The sequence below is a fragment of the Notechis scutatus genome, chromosome 4 (genome assembly GCF_049901735.1).
Source record: "Notechis scutatus isolate UNSWTSFEM ecotype Mainland chromosome 4, rNotScu1.2, whole genome shotgun sequence".
Classification (NCBI taxonomy): domain Eukaryota; kingdom Metazoa; phylum Chordata; class Lepidosauria; order Squamata; family Elapidae; genus Notechis; species Notechis scutatus.
Genome location: NC_142012.1, coordinates 110,987,590 through 111,002,812, shown reverse-complemented (window position 1 = coordinate 111,002,812; position 15,223 = coordinate 110,987,590). Strand labels below are relative to the sequence as shown.

The 15,223-nt window shown below is 35.4% G+C and overlaps 1 protein-coding gene across 2 annotated transcripts in view; it reads right to left on the bottom strand.

The window, feature by feature from the left end:
• The window catches only part of FGFR2 (fibroblast growth factor receptor 2), a 157,569-nt gene extending 143,093 nt beyond the window's left edge, over positions 1–14,476 (bottom strand). Inside the window, exon 1 of one of the 2 annotated variants that reach the window (XM_087964427.1) lies at positions 14,388–14,476. The gene's annotated coding sequence lies outside the window, so the exon portion shown is untranslated. The remainder of the gene's footprint in view (positions 1–14,387) is intronic. The other variant, XM_087964414.1, reaches the window with a different exon arrangement.
• Between the last annotated feature and the right edge of the window lie 747 nt (positions 14,477–15,223).

The window sequence follows — 15,223 nt, the reverse complement described above, 5'->3', positions numbered from 1 at the left end:
ATGGCCAATTATAAGGCTAAAGGGAGTTGTCGCCCCCCACCCCATTTAGAAGCCCACAAGTTCCTAAACCATTGTTTCACCTATTTTGTTAAACTGTCATTCTCAATTCTGTGCCACCAGAATCCAAGTGCAAGAATAAAAGTGTAATTAAAAACCTCTGTGAAAATTATAACCCAGGCATCCCTTTATAGTGCCACCCACATAAGCCATCTCAGATGTCAAAGCCCTTTGTAGCAACTCTATCATTATTCCCTTCTTAAGTAAAACCAGAGTTGTTGCTGATCTGATCTCAAATGATACATTGATAACAATGTATAAAGTTTTATTTTATGTTTTTAAAATTTGGAAACTTAATAAAATTTATTTTTTAAAAAAGAGAGTGTTCCATGGGTTGGGAGCCACTACCAAAAATCACCTTCCCCTTGGGAGTTTTACCAAGTGATCTCATTTCATAGGGAGTGAAAACCAGCAACATTCTCACTTAGGATAGGAGTACAGAAAGTGGTTCTGAAAATAGCTAGGAGCCAAGCATATAAGGCTTTAAAGATCAAAAACAATATTCTGAATTGTAGCCAGAAGCCTAAAGTATTGCTAGTGCTTCGTTTTAGCATCCCACTGCTGTATCAGGTGACTTTAGACCAAGCCTTAAATCATTTGAAACACAACATCTGTCACCCTTCACCACTGAAGCTCACTAGGTAATTCTGGTTCTGTCATTCTTTTTCAGTCCAATGTCTTTCAGATTACAGTGAGGTAAATTGGAGACAACAGTATGCATTGCCTTGAGCTCTTGAATGAAAAAAAAGGAACTGGCACTGATGAATGAAACCTCATTTTATATTCCAGATTGATTCCCCACAACTTGCTATGATCTAGTTTTATACTTTCAAGTGCTTGTTACTTCAGTTTTACACCTACACATGCATGTACACACAAAATCATTGTGTATTTCATCATTATTTACTTTATTTTAAAATTTTGTATATTAAAAATAATGAAGTGATTCTAGGAATAACAAACATTGGTGAGGTAAATGATGGTGAATGTGAATGTGGGAAAATATGTTCTTCACCATTAATTGACTTCACACATACTGTATTTATTTTGCAAACCAAAATCACTGAGGTCTCACATTAAGCCAAACCATATAAGCCATATTATAGCTAACCATAATGTGTGAATTCAGTCAGCAAAACTAAAATGTGCCATATCTTTACCCATATTGGAATACCTAGATAATTCTTACTTGTGAAAACCTCTGTACCACAAATCTTTCTTTCTTACTTACTTACTTATTTCTTTCCTTCTTTTCCTTTCTTTCATTCCTTCCTTCCTTCCAACCCAATCAAAACAGGCAACAGATTATTGATATTTTGTATATAAAAGAGCAATGGGACAAAGGAAAACACTTTCCTTATTGGATCATCTGCAGTTTGCAACTAATACCTGTTCATTTCTAATAACTCTCAGTATTTCCTTTGCCCATTTTCTACAGTTAAAAAGCATCAAACATCCATAGCACACAAGTTCTCTGTTGTAACTCTGATTGTTCTTTTATGCTATTTATGCCAAAACCCTGAAAATCATAGTGACCGCACAAAGTTTGACAAATCTTGCCTGCTGCTAACAAACAAATATTATTAGGTTGAAGCCAGAACAAATAGTCAATTTACTACTATTTTTGAATGATCCTAGCAGTATGTACCATCCTAAAACCAAATAAGACATGATATTGCAGATACATGATAGATACAATATGTGGAATTTACAAAGGGCTGTTGATGTATATAGCTCTATGTTCATGCTGTGCATGTGTTTATGGGTGTGCATGTCTATGTGGGGTAAATTCAAAACAATTTTTAAAGCAGATGCCTTAGCAATTAATTGAGATTGTTGCACTGAATGAAGGAGTTAAACCCTTTTTTCAGTGTCACTTCCAACTTTGCACCTCAACTTTGCAAAGCTCTCACATGCTCTGTGGTCAAAATTATGTAAAAGACTTAGCATTTTCCCCAAACAATAGCTTGGAGAGGATTTTCCTCTAGACAGAAAATGGCATGAGAATTTTTTTAAAAAAAATCCTGCCCCTTTCCTTCCCTACAACTGTTTTTAAGGTTTATAAATGCATCAAGTATCTTGATCATATTTGTATGGTGTATCACTGAATTGCATCATCAAGCTTCAAAGTATCTATCATACACCAATGTCTTTTTTGGTGTTCTTAAAACTGGTGAGGGGATGGGGGCTGAGTAAGTGTGTGAAAATTGTAATGAACTTATACATTATGTAATCAATGCACATCCAGATTTTATTGTTACTGTCTCTCAGCCTTTATCTGATGTTATGAAGTATTCTTCATTATCCAAACAAAAATAAATGAAAACCTTGAGCAAAGTACATAAAGCAGGGGTGTCAAATTCGCGGCTACGTTGTCATCTCATGACATAGCATAACTTTTCTCCCTTTGCTAAAATGGGGGTTGACGTGGCCAGCACATGACACATCTGGTCCACAGACCACAAATTTGACACCCCTGACATAAAGGGTGTACAATGTTTCATTAACATGCTTTAGAGTACAATAGAGATACCAAGTTTTGAATTTTCCCCAGCCCTTTGAAAAAGCTAATAAAATAGTTGGGTAATAGAAAAGTTTCAAAAGTTAGGGTCCAGGGATGTTCTCCAAGATGTCGAACAGTCAAGACAGCAGCTACAGTAAATGATCTAAGCTTTGCCCTGTTTATGAGTATTGCCTGTAAAAAAAAGGCAGGGCTCTGATCATTCTATGACAGCCTCTGCCTTCATTTTTTTGCCTATGTGTTCTACTGAGAGGCTTAAACTATTATGATTATTTAAAACATTGAATTATATTGTCAATGAGAATACAACATTTGATTCAATATGTCCACAGTAATGGAGTTTCAGGGTGCAAAATGAAGGACAAGCTTACATATGGGATACTAAATGTCTTATTTTAATTGTCTCACATTATTTAAGACAACTAAATAAACCACATCAAACCAACTCCTGCCCCCATACCCCAGCCACCCATTGAATGCCACAGTGTTGTCTGTATCACCAGAAGAGATGAAAAGGGAGGAATGTTTACTAGGCTATCTTCCCTGATGCTATTTCAAGTTTTCAAGTGAAGGAAGGACACAAATTAATTGCATGTGTTCTTGAAATTTATTTGCAAGATGTGCCTTGAAAAATTAGCTATGGTTAGCATACAAGACCAGTACTCTAATATGCCCTTCAATCAACAGTGATGGCATGTGGAAAAATGTTTTTTTTCAAAAGGGGGAAATGACACCTCTCCATAATCTATACAATGACACATCTCCTTTACCACTACAACTGCACAAATTCTAATTGCAGTGCAGATGTGCTTACCTGTACATTGCAACATTGCAGAGGAATGCAACTTCCGTTGACTCAAGAGCCACACCAAGTTTGCACAGCATTTTAAAAAGTGCTCTCCAAAGTGCAGTCAGGGTTATATTTTAGAGAGTTTGGTTGTTTTAATAAGTGAAATGGATGTTCTAGGTTTTGCATCAAGATTTAAAGCATCCATTTTACACCTTAAAAATCTGAATGTATAAGGCCCTCCTTGTTTTTGGTTTTATTTATTACCAGTCAGTTAAAAAGGTGACTATAAAAAAATAGGCTGGTGGGCTACAACCTTTGCACTTTTTAATAGTGGGTGGGACTCTTGTTCCTTTTTGACTACTGAAATTTCATCTTCAAAATTTTTTTGCCCAGCGCAGATGTAATCAGTGATTTAATATCCCAATGGTTACAGTGGGGGATATAAATTCATGGAGATAACTATCAAACGATGATTGATAATCCTAACACTTTTGGAAAGAAAAAAACCATGCAAACCAACTTGAATAAACCAAACACAAGCCTATCCAAATAAAAGTGGATTGCACATTTATTAGTGTGCAAAACTCATTGGTGGACAAAACTTTTTGTTGGGCAAAAAAAAAGAAAGAGTCAAATAGGTATTTTTCTAAACTTTCTGGGTTCTGGAAATAACATTGGACGTAATTAGCAGCTGGGTGGAAGCCTGCTATGAAATCCCTGTAGGCCAGAGTGAAAAATCAAAAAGCAACTCTCAAAATTCAATGGTTAACCACTTCCAAAATTCAATGGTTAACCACTTCCATCAGGAAAACTGCCATCAGGAATTCCTGTAATCAAGAAATGAGCTTGTCTTGAACACATTCTTTCCTTTCCTCTGCTCTTCTTTTTAGAGTTAGGACAGTGGTCCCTTCTTATATTTTGTGAGGTGAAGAAAGAATGGACAGAGTATGAGGCTGCAATGTATTCAAATCTAATTGCAAGAATTGGATGTCAATAAATAAATCTGTCTCCAAGCTACAGTAGTGATCTCTTTTACACAGCACTCTGGAACCATCCGTCTCTTCCAGCCAAGATAACTGATAACATAGCTACACCATTGGGAAATGTAGAGAAAAGCTAAATCTTAAGTATGGTATAATTAATTGGATAATTTATGGGTTTCCCTTTCATGAAAGGTCTTTTTAATCATATAACATGGCCATGAAAAAAAGTTTGTGAGGAGCAGAGGATTGTGAAAATAGGCTTTTAAACACCTTTTATTGCTAACTACTCTCCAAATTACAACTCTTTCCAATTGCTTCCCCTCCCCACTTATGATCTAGTCTGAAATGTTGGTCAGAGTCACTGAGCAGTTTTGTACAGAAATATTACATAAGATCAACATGCAGCACTAAAGAGGGGAAATCAGCAGTTTAAGAATCTTTTTTTTCCTGAATCCTGTTGGTCAGGACTGAACAGGATTAGCTCAGACAGTTCTACCAATCCTCATTCTATCAAAACAATACCTATTATCTCAATGCTTGATAAAGTATCCAAGAGATTACAATGAATCTCTGATCTTCGAAATGACTAAATCAGCTGCCATTTAGAAACTGGCTAGATTCTACATCAGGGATCCCTAAACTTGGTAACTTTAAGACTTGTGGACTTCAATTCTCAGAATTCTCCAACCAGCTATAATTGTAATTTGGAGCCTGTAGCTGGCTGGAGAATTCTGGGAATTGAAGTTCACAAGTCTTAAAGTTCCAAGTTTGAAGACCTCTGTTCTACATAATCATTTTCTTTAAGTTTTGAAGACTCTATTGTTTTCCAGGGATTAATCCCATCAGTTTAGGCAGATCAAACAGTATGTTCATTGACACCTTGCTTTGTCTTGGATTGGCAACTGGAAGTGCAGGCATTTGGTCAGGTCTACTAGAAGGCTGAGAAAATTATTACAAGCAACCTTAACTCTATGCTGATCCATCAACACATAACTTGGAAGACACTTTTGTGTTAAACGGCATCACGTTCACTGGCCCAAGTTTCAGAAATACATCCTAAGTCAGAACATTGTTCCAAGTGGTGAATTAAATCAAACTTCTCTTCCACTGATCTGTTGCAGAAGAAGAAAATATAGCTCATGATAAACCAGGATAGCAACCTGGGAGAAACTTTCCAGGAGAAGATTTCACCACTTCAGTCTTACAGTTGCATTTCAAATTCAGGCAAATGAGCCCAGGTTATATTTAGCAATGCCTTGCTTTAGACAAGTGGCTCAAATTGTTGAGTTATCTTCAATAGCTGGGTTCCTACAACGTACTAATCCAAAGCAGTAACCAAAGCAGCTGCCTATATTATTCACTCTATTCAAAGTATGCCAGAGTTCTGCAATTTTTTCTTTAGGCTAAACTTTATGTTTAGGCTGAACTGAAATTATAGTGCCTCCAGATCCCACCACGGAAATTCAGATAATATATTTCATAAACAAACACTAGTAAATGATAACATAAAGTCGAAATCCAAATCCATTCTAAACAGTAGACTCTCCGTTAAAAGACTTATAAAACCCACATCCTGCTTGCTTTTGGAGTGAAGCCAATCCTACAGTGGAATTAAACTATGCCATATTTTCTACAAGTAAAATAAATAATTTCTCAGGGATTCTTCTTTATAAGAAAGCCAGAAAGGTCTACTCATCAGCACATTTTAACACAGAGAGATACACAGCTCTTTTTACTCTATACACAGCTCTTTTTACTCTAAAAAAAGGAGGGGGCTATTCTAACCCCTCTAACCAACTTGTGGAATGTCTTCACTTCATTTTCACTTGCTAAAATGTCCCTCTACATAAATAGACGTAAGTTTATGGCGATAAACCCAAGCTGCAAGTCAGTTTGCATGCTTAAACAGTACATAAACTTTACTTAAAGGTGTTATTCTACAGCTACTAACTCTTCAACATTTTGGAGTATGCATAATACATTAAAAACCAAATATAGGATCACTGTCCTCCAGATGTATACTAACTGGTTGCAATCCAATGTCTGCTTATTTTTAATTTAAGAAAATAAACTAATTTTAGATCTCAACATATCTTTTAAAAACAGTAAGGTGGTCTGACCACTTAACTTGCTGTCCCAGCATAAAAAAATCATGCATAATTGGAAAGATTGACAGACAAATCCTTTACCATCTGCAACAGTGCAGGCAATCCCATTAGGAAAAAAAATTGCTAATTATTCAGAGATACAAGCCTACACAAAATTATTTTGTTTTGTTGTAGGTTTAGAATACAATTATGTTCCCTCTAGCACTTAGAATGGTGAGATCTTCTTGATATGTAACATCAATGACTTTGCAGTAAAATCCCCGGAGGGGAGAAATAGGCACATCTGAAACACTCCAACAGATAAACAAAGCCTACTCTTGCCATCTCATTTTTTCCAGGGATTTATGCAATACCTAAAGATGCATACAGTGCCCAAAATGATTTTTCTATCTCTCTTCTCTGTGTTTTATTAGGGCTGTGCTCTCAGAGCCATCTAAGAGAAGAAGAAAAATCTTCCTTCCTTTTTCATCAGCCTTTCCCATTCAGACCATTCTATAATTATTTTAAATGAAAAGACCTACTATTTAGTTTTCCGGGCAGCGTATCACCTACAGTTTTATGCAGCATAAAAAATGCATCCAGCAATTTTTTTAATCTTATATTATGCAAGCTTTCTAATTCATTAACCTCTCCTGTTCCTCAGCCAATTTATAATATTCTGGAATATTCCAGAAGCAAATCATAGTTGGCTCTCCTTTGAATAACCTGTGTCATTTAACAAGACTCTAATACTCTTAGTATTTTATTAAATCACATCAATAATGAAAATTAACTGTTGTGTGAAGACTAAAACAACTTTAAGACATCTAACAAACAAGTAGGAGAGAAAGAATATAGAAGTTGTACTCTATAAATGACACCAAAAATTCAAAAGGTTATGTATTTTTTAAAATATTAAGATTCTCACAGTCCAATTAAATTTGAATTTATAGCTGAGATAGATTCTCAGGCATCATTGTCATTAATAAACTTATAAAGTACAGCATATGCAAGTATTTTTTAGAAAAGCTCTATGATCAAGAATAGAGACACAATCATAGGAAATAACTTTCCCAAACTGTATACCAACTCTGAGTATGGAAATATTAAATAAAGCTCTCAAAAATTGTAAACCTCTCTTGATTAAATATGGCTTCTGGAAATGGGCTTCATATTTTTCTGAATGTATTAGTGTTGGCTTTTTGAAATGTAATTGCAATGCCGCAGAATTTATATGAGCACAAAAATCGGTAGACAGTGGACGTGTTTCTTTCAGCCATGGAATCTTCTTTACCATAGAGTGCATAAGATGCAATATTTGGTTTCCCAACATTAATTCTCTTGACAAGTAACTACAGATAGGACTCTTGCTGACACTTTTCAACTGCTTAGCCTCCATCTTTTAGGTTGTCTTATCTGCCCAATTGGAAGATCAGCTTTGGTTACAAACTTCAATAGGATCGGCATGGGCCAGTTGATGATACCTCAGACAAGCATTTTCTGCACCAGAAATAAAAATTTTCAGCAGTATTTATTACTTTTTTTCTTTATTATTGTAATGTGTACTAATTTTAATGTTTGTAAACAGTCCAGAATTATCTCTGTACAAGATGGGAAGAATATAAATTTAATTAATAAATACATAAATAAAGTTAACTTTAAGTTGAGCTTCTGGAATTTTTAATGGACATCTCTACATAACAGTATGGCAGCAACACATAATTATTATGCCATGGCCTTCCAGAATATTTTTGACTTCCTTGCCTCACCTTTAGGCCTGGGATTCTTTACTGGTTTCCCAGAATGGTTCACATGCATGTGCCTTGTGAGATATTTGTAAATCATATTATTACTATGCTTATCAAATGCTTAAATACATAACATTTTCCCAGTAGGAAATATGATCACAATAAAATAAATCCTTCTGCCTTTTAGGTCTACAAATTCCACTTTAAAGAAACAGTCAGTGCTCAGGGTGTGCTTGAGGAAACAACCCATTACAAGTTTTTGCCAAAGGTTACCCCAGTCATCAGATTGAAAGCTGCAGGTTTTTGCTCAGATGTGAGATGTGAAATGCTAAAAGTCTGAAGACCAGAGCTGGCAGGCTGATATATAAGGGAGGGAGCATAGACCCCAAAAACAAAATATTTTGTAAAAGAAAGACATGTTGGAAATCATCTACAGGCCCTGATGAAGGGTGGCAACTATTCCTTTGAAACAAAGGAAAAAGAAACTCAGTATTTAAACATTGGATCTTATGTAGACAGAAAACTAGAGTCTTAGGCCAGTAGATCTTCCTTGTAATTGAAAGTGGATCTTCATTGTAATTAAGTTTCCTTGGGACCTGCAATAAAATTAGTTACCTGTTCAAGTCTTATGCCTAAATTGTCTGCTAATCTCGATGTTTATATTCCTAAAGAGATATTTATTGCTATGCCCAGGAAATAGTGCCTGATGAGGACAGGAGTTCTCATTCCCCTCTCAAATTAATGATCTTTTGCTGGCTTCATTTCATAAGTCAGTAGAGGGAGTTTTCCAAGAAACAATTTTTCTCCCATTTCAAGGGATGATGAGAGATGGGAAGAAAATGTATGCCCTATAGACTGAAAATGAAAGCCTCTTCCATGGACATAAAGGATCTAATGGAAGACAAACTAGAGCAAGAGACTACACAGTACTTTAAAAGCAGAAATTAAAACACAGTACATTGCTAATGGGTATATTCAGCTTAGTGAATCATAAGTTGTGAGCATTTTAATATATTACCATAAACAAGCAACCTTTGTTTTCCTAAACTTTCTGAACAGATGGTTGCAAAGCTGTTATGTCAAAGATGGAAAATCTCAAGTCCATAGATCACAAATGGACTACCCTACCCTACCCATCCAGCACTGAGGATCTCAAATAATGGTCTTGCCTTTTCTTGAATGATATCATGCATGTATGTATGTATGTATGTATGTATGTATGTATGTATGTATGTATGTATGTATATATGTACGGTGAATGGCCTAAAGTCACAAAGTTGAGGTGAGTGACTACAAGCATTCAATAAGTAAATAAGTAAACAGATAAGTGCTTTCCTTTGCTCATTACACCAGACCTGATGGTCTTCTCAATAATTTATCTGAAATTGTATTGGACAGTGTAGGAAGTTAGCACCCACACCTCTCCTAGAAAATTGAAATATCCTAAGAAATATTAAAAAGGCAGAATATTTTCCCTAAAAAGAGTAGAAACTCAAGAGCAGAAACTTACCCCCACCTTTGTTAATGGGTGGGCCATTAAGGCCTGGGCCAGAATACTTTACATAATAAAGATCTCTAGGTAAAACTATAGCAATTGCCAAAAGCCCTTTTCAGTGCATCATCATCCAGCAAGGCTCAACCAAGCCTGGAACTCAGGACACCCTACAGAGTTGCCCGTGCATGGCCCCATGGGAGTCTGAAAACCAATCAGAATACAAGCTCTGGACTTCCGGTTTGTAGGGCTTCGGCAAGAGACAGAAATCCGTGATCGTGCACAGTTTCTGTCTGGGCTCGCCGCTGGAAGGCCCCAAGCAGCTGGTTTCAGGGCTAAGCCACCCCGTAGAGGTGGTGAAGAGGGGGGAGACCACCAGCAGGGTCGAGGAGAGCCGCATCTCTCCTCCTCAGCTGGCCATTACTCCCTTTCCCGAAGGCGGTTGCAGCGGTGGTCAGAAATGGCCACCACAAAGAAGAACTTGACCGGAAAAGAATGTGCAGGAGGAAGATAAGAAGTGAAAGTTTTGGCTGACCGGGTTAAATTGTAAAAGCAACAACTAAGGTACCCTGGAATTTAAACCTACAAAAAATAACATCGCTCCCAAAGAAGAGTCGGAAGCAGCGAAGGAAAGTGAAAAGGGAAAGGTTTGGCTTTTTTTTCCTTCTCTCTCCTTCCCTATACTGACAACTAAGAGACTTAAATAAGAAATTGGAAAAATCTGCTTTGACATCAATAGGCAATTAAGCTGAAAATAAAACAAAATGCCAAAGGGATAATAAAGATTTCTGGACATTAAAAACTTTCTTTTTCATAAGCAGGAAGGGAGAGAAAAAGAATAAGGGCAGGATCTGGAAGAGGGAGGAGACTGCCTGGAATTAAAAAGAATCTAAAGTAAAACTTCAACAAGACTTCTAAAAGATACATTTTAACTGAAACTTTGCAACTAAATAGTAATCCCAGGAAGAGAAAGTGGGAAAAAAGAGCAAAAAAGAAACAGCTTATGTGTATTTGGATTATTTGGTAATCTTTGGATTTTTGGTTATTATATTTGAATGATTAAAATCAATTGGGTGGTTGTTTAAAAATTTATACAATGGCACCACTTCTGGGTGAATTGAAAATGGAACTTAAAAAGTACAAAGAAGATGCACAAGAAGGGAAGGGTTCTTTTGACTTCGTCTTTCAATTTTTAGAAATGGAGATTTGGAACTATGAGAAACAACAAGAAAAGACAGCAAAACAAGAAGACTGGGACAAAGAAGATGTCATCTTCAATGAACAAGTAATTCTATGTGGAGAAGAAAAAGGAAAGGGGGGAAAGAGAATGGAGAATTTAAGACTTAAAAAAACAACCAAAGAAAAGAAAAATAATTTGAAAAATAAGTATAATACTGGAAAGCAACAGAAAAGGGGAATACAGAAGAGAGAAATAGAGGTAGAGAGACAAGGGGGTAAAAAGGGGAGAGAGAAGGAGGGAAGAAGGAAAGCAAAAGAAGTTACAAAGGACCGGAGCAAGATATAGAGAAACAGGACCTATTTAGAGATAATGGGTGAAAATCTAACTGAAAAAGGGATTCTGTAAAGGTACATAAGATTGTATTGTTATATTAGTAATAGAAATAACTTTAGAAAATTGGAAACAATGTATGATTAAAATGAGGGATAAAATAGTTAGTGTAATTTAGTGAAATGTTTGTGAATAAAATAAGTGAAATAAAATAAATGGGAAAATTGAATTAGGAAGGAATGGGAACATTTTAATTAGTTAATGTTTTATAAAATATAAGTGAAGGGGGGGAATTAACTATGGAAAGCTTATAATTGTTCCCATAGAAGTATGATATTTAATTGAAAAGTAATGTTAAAGATGTTAAGACTTTAATGAATATTAATATTAATGATAGAATTGAATTGGAATGGAATGTTGTTTTAATTATATACATTTATAATTTTTTTCTTTTTTTAAGAATATAGTGTGTATTTTAAGAATGTACCAAGCAGAATCCGAATGGAAGTTATGTATTATATTGAACGTTACAACTTTAGGGAAAAGATATAAAGGCGTCATACTCCAATCAGTAACTACAGGAGAAATTTTGTTTAATGAGAAAAGATAATAGATAATTGAAACAGGACAGACAAAAAATATAAATACAATGATTTGAATTGAGATGAGATAATTAAAATAAAATTGAGAAAATTAAAAGAGAGGAGAAGCTATGCAGAAAATGTGAAATAGTAATAAGATATGGAACGGAATATAAAAATGAGCATGAACCTGAATTTGTGTCTGTACGAAGAAATGTAACCCAGGATTATGCGGCTTTCAAAAAAGATGTTTTATTTGTATTTTTTTTTTCTCTTTGTGAAAACTCAAATAAAATTTACAAAAAAAAGAATACAAGCTCCAATTCAAATCCCAACAAAGGTTATAAAACCCAGACACTCTTAGCATTTCAGTCCTTCTTGATATTCTCTTCTCACCTTGAAGCATATGATCATCCTTTTCACTTTGGAGCTTCAAGCCATGTGGTCCTGCTGTCCACCATTAAACCATCTTTCCTAACAGCCTCCATGTTTCCAGTGTCATTTTCCCCACTTTGATATTTCTACCAACAACAGGATGCTTATGAAACTCTAACGGAAAATTCCTGAGAAGGAAGGAATGCACTGAAGGAATGCTACAAGAAGATAGCTTATTAATTATAACTTATTAATTATCTTATTAATTAATTAATAAAATATATAATTAATTATCTTATTAATTATAACTACAGGTAGTCCTTGACTTACGATCACAATTTAGCCCAACATTTATGTTGCTAAGTGAAACATTTGTTAAGTGGGTTTTGCCTCATTTTGTGACTTTTCTTGCCACATTTTTTAAGTGAATCACTGCAATTGTTAAGTTATTAACACTTTTGCAAGCAGATATTTAGCACAACAGCCTTACAAAGGTACCTTTCTATGTTCAGATTGCAGCTAGATGAAAAGATAACACGACAGCAGTTCTGCCCAAGTTCATTAACTATTTGTGCATTTACATTTTCAGGTTAAAGAACTGGATTAACTGTACCATCCTGAGCATATCTGAGGCTAACATCTGAGAGATGGGCGGTACCTAAATTTGATAAATAAATAAAATAAATAAAAGCATGTTAGAGCATTACATAAGCCTGCTTGGAAGATTAAAAGTGTTGAAAGAATCTTGGTGCCATTGGTGTCTGTGGTCAGGATTCTGCAAATGAAAATCTTGTCATTCTCCAGGCAGTTATGTGGATTTTATATCAAATTGCAAGGATACCTGGAAGAGATTCTCTGGGGAAAAAAATAAGGCAGGCAGGTAGGTACAAAAGCAGGTATTCCCTCAAGGGCTAATCTTAGGTCTGCTAATCCACAAGGTTTTAAAAATAAACATTAAACAACACCATTCAAATTCTTTTCAGAAAGGGCTAGAGAAGACCTCCTGGTGTCTTTACAAATGTCAACTTTGATTTAACTTTAAAAGTGCCCCCTCATTGCATGAACAGCTCTAGATTAAACCAGAATATGAATTACATAGATTACAATTACACTGCTTCATATTTATTATAGTAGTAAATTTGAATATGTTGCAGATACTTTCCAAGCTCTGCTAAAAAAAATGCTAACAATTAAGCTAGTTCCAACAAATGTTTAAAACATACAATGTATTTGCACTCCTGTGTAGTATAAGCAAACATAAAACTCAGATAAAGAGCTCTGTGAAAATCTGCATACCAGAAAACTCATAGTTATAAAAATGTACATGGATCTTATTTATCTTACCCAAAGCAATTTAGTGATACCATAATTAATGCTGAAATGTCTAATTCAATGCCAAAGAGTAGAGTTGAAAAATAAATGTATTCGCACCTACAAATACGTATTTGCATGTCCAATCAGATATATTTTCTTGTTGCATGCTGATTGAAGATTTCCCCAAAATATTATAAATAACATGAATAATAATAATAATAATAATAAGGTGTTCGACTAGTGATTTCTGATACGAAACCCAGCATAGTTATCTCGTTTGCTGTGTACACTGTCATTTTTTGTGTATAATAATAATAATAATAATAATTTTAACTGACAGAGAATGAATGTTTGCCACTATCTATGCCTTGTTTTATTTTATAGATCTTTTCAATTAGATTTTATTTCTTCTGGTGATACCCATCACTGTTTGTTCCATACACACACACACACACACACACACACACACACACACACATTTTACAGAAGGAACATTTTTAAATCCAAGCACAAAGCAAGCTAGGATGAAAATTAGGCAATGCTTTGTTCATAGTTTCTCATCTAAAGTGCTCTGTCAGCTACAGACAATTTTTCCTCTGTATCTTACCCAAGCAACAGCTTATTAAGAAATTCACATGATCCTTGCACTGCCCACATCCTTGCAAATAAAACTAAGCACAAAACAAAATGTAGCAGTATTTTGTCTTGAAAACAACCGAGTCCAAACAGAGAGGCATCAGGCAGTCCAACTCTTGCCAATAACCGTGTTGTTCCTAATAAACACGTGAGTCCTTTTTCCACTCAATCCATTCAAAGAACACAGAAAGAATTCATTGATTAAAATGCCCTCCCAGTATTCCCATATATTTAGCAGTTAAAAAAAAACACATATAAGTATAATTTGAAAAAGAATGAAGCTTTAATAGTACCTGGCCTGTATTTGTTCATGCAGTTCATGCAGAGACTTCGGGAACATGAAAATTTGCTAAAGTAGGCAAGGCAGTGATTGCATAGGTGTGTCTTACACTACTTTCTGCAAGTTGCAGCTTGACATCATTCCCCTTTTGTGTGGGTGGCATTCATACAGAGAGGCAGAGGCACAAACTTGTATCTCCGAAAATGGTATCACAAGGCAAAGTTAACCCACTGCATGCCTTGAAAGTACAAAGAGCTCAAACACATCATACGTGAGACAGAGGCTTCTCTTTTCTATAATCCGAAAAACTATGACTCATTTAATTTTCAGGGATCCATCCAACGTTTTCCCAAAGGGAATCTTTTCAATGGCAGAAGTTTATGACAGAGCAATCAGCAAGCTGGGGCTCAGGCACCTTTTATTCCAATGTTTGGATTATTATGTGGTCACCTGGATCTCACAAGCATTTAATGGTTTAACTCAGTGGTTCCCAGTTGCAATAGTGACCCAAAGGCCCATTTTTCTATCTCAAATAATGCCATTATGCACCCAAAGCCCCCAGACTTTGTGTTTTACACAAGGATATGAGCAGCAGCAGTCCCAAACTGGATCCTTGACTCACAAACAATTACAAATTATTTTGCAATTACTTCCAGGACGTGGAAAAATTATCCCCTTGGGTAATTATCCATACTAGGAGCCATGTCTTTAATAGGAGATGGACTAGGTGTCTTACTATCATCACTTGTGATAACTATAACATTATGTCAAGGAGGAGGAAGAGGAAAAAGTACTTTGCTGATCCCAACCTTCATAGGATTCTCATTAAGCATTTTTTGAAGTAATCAA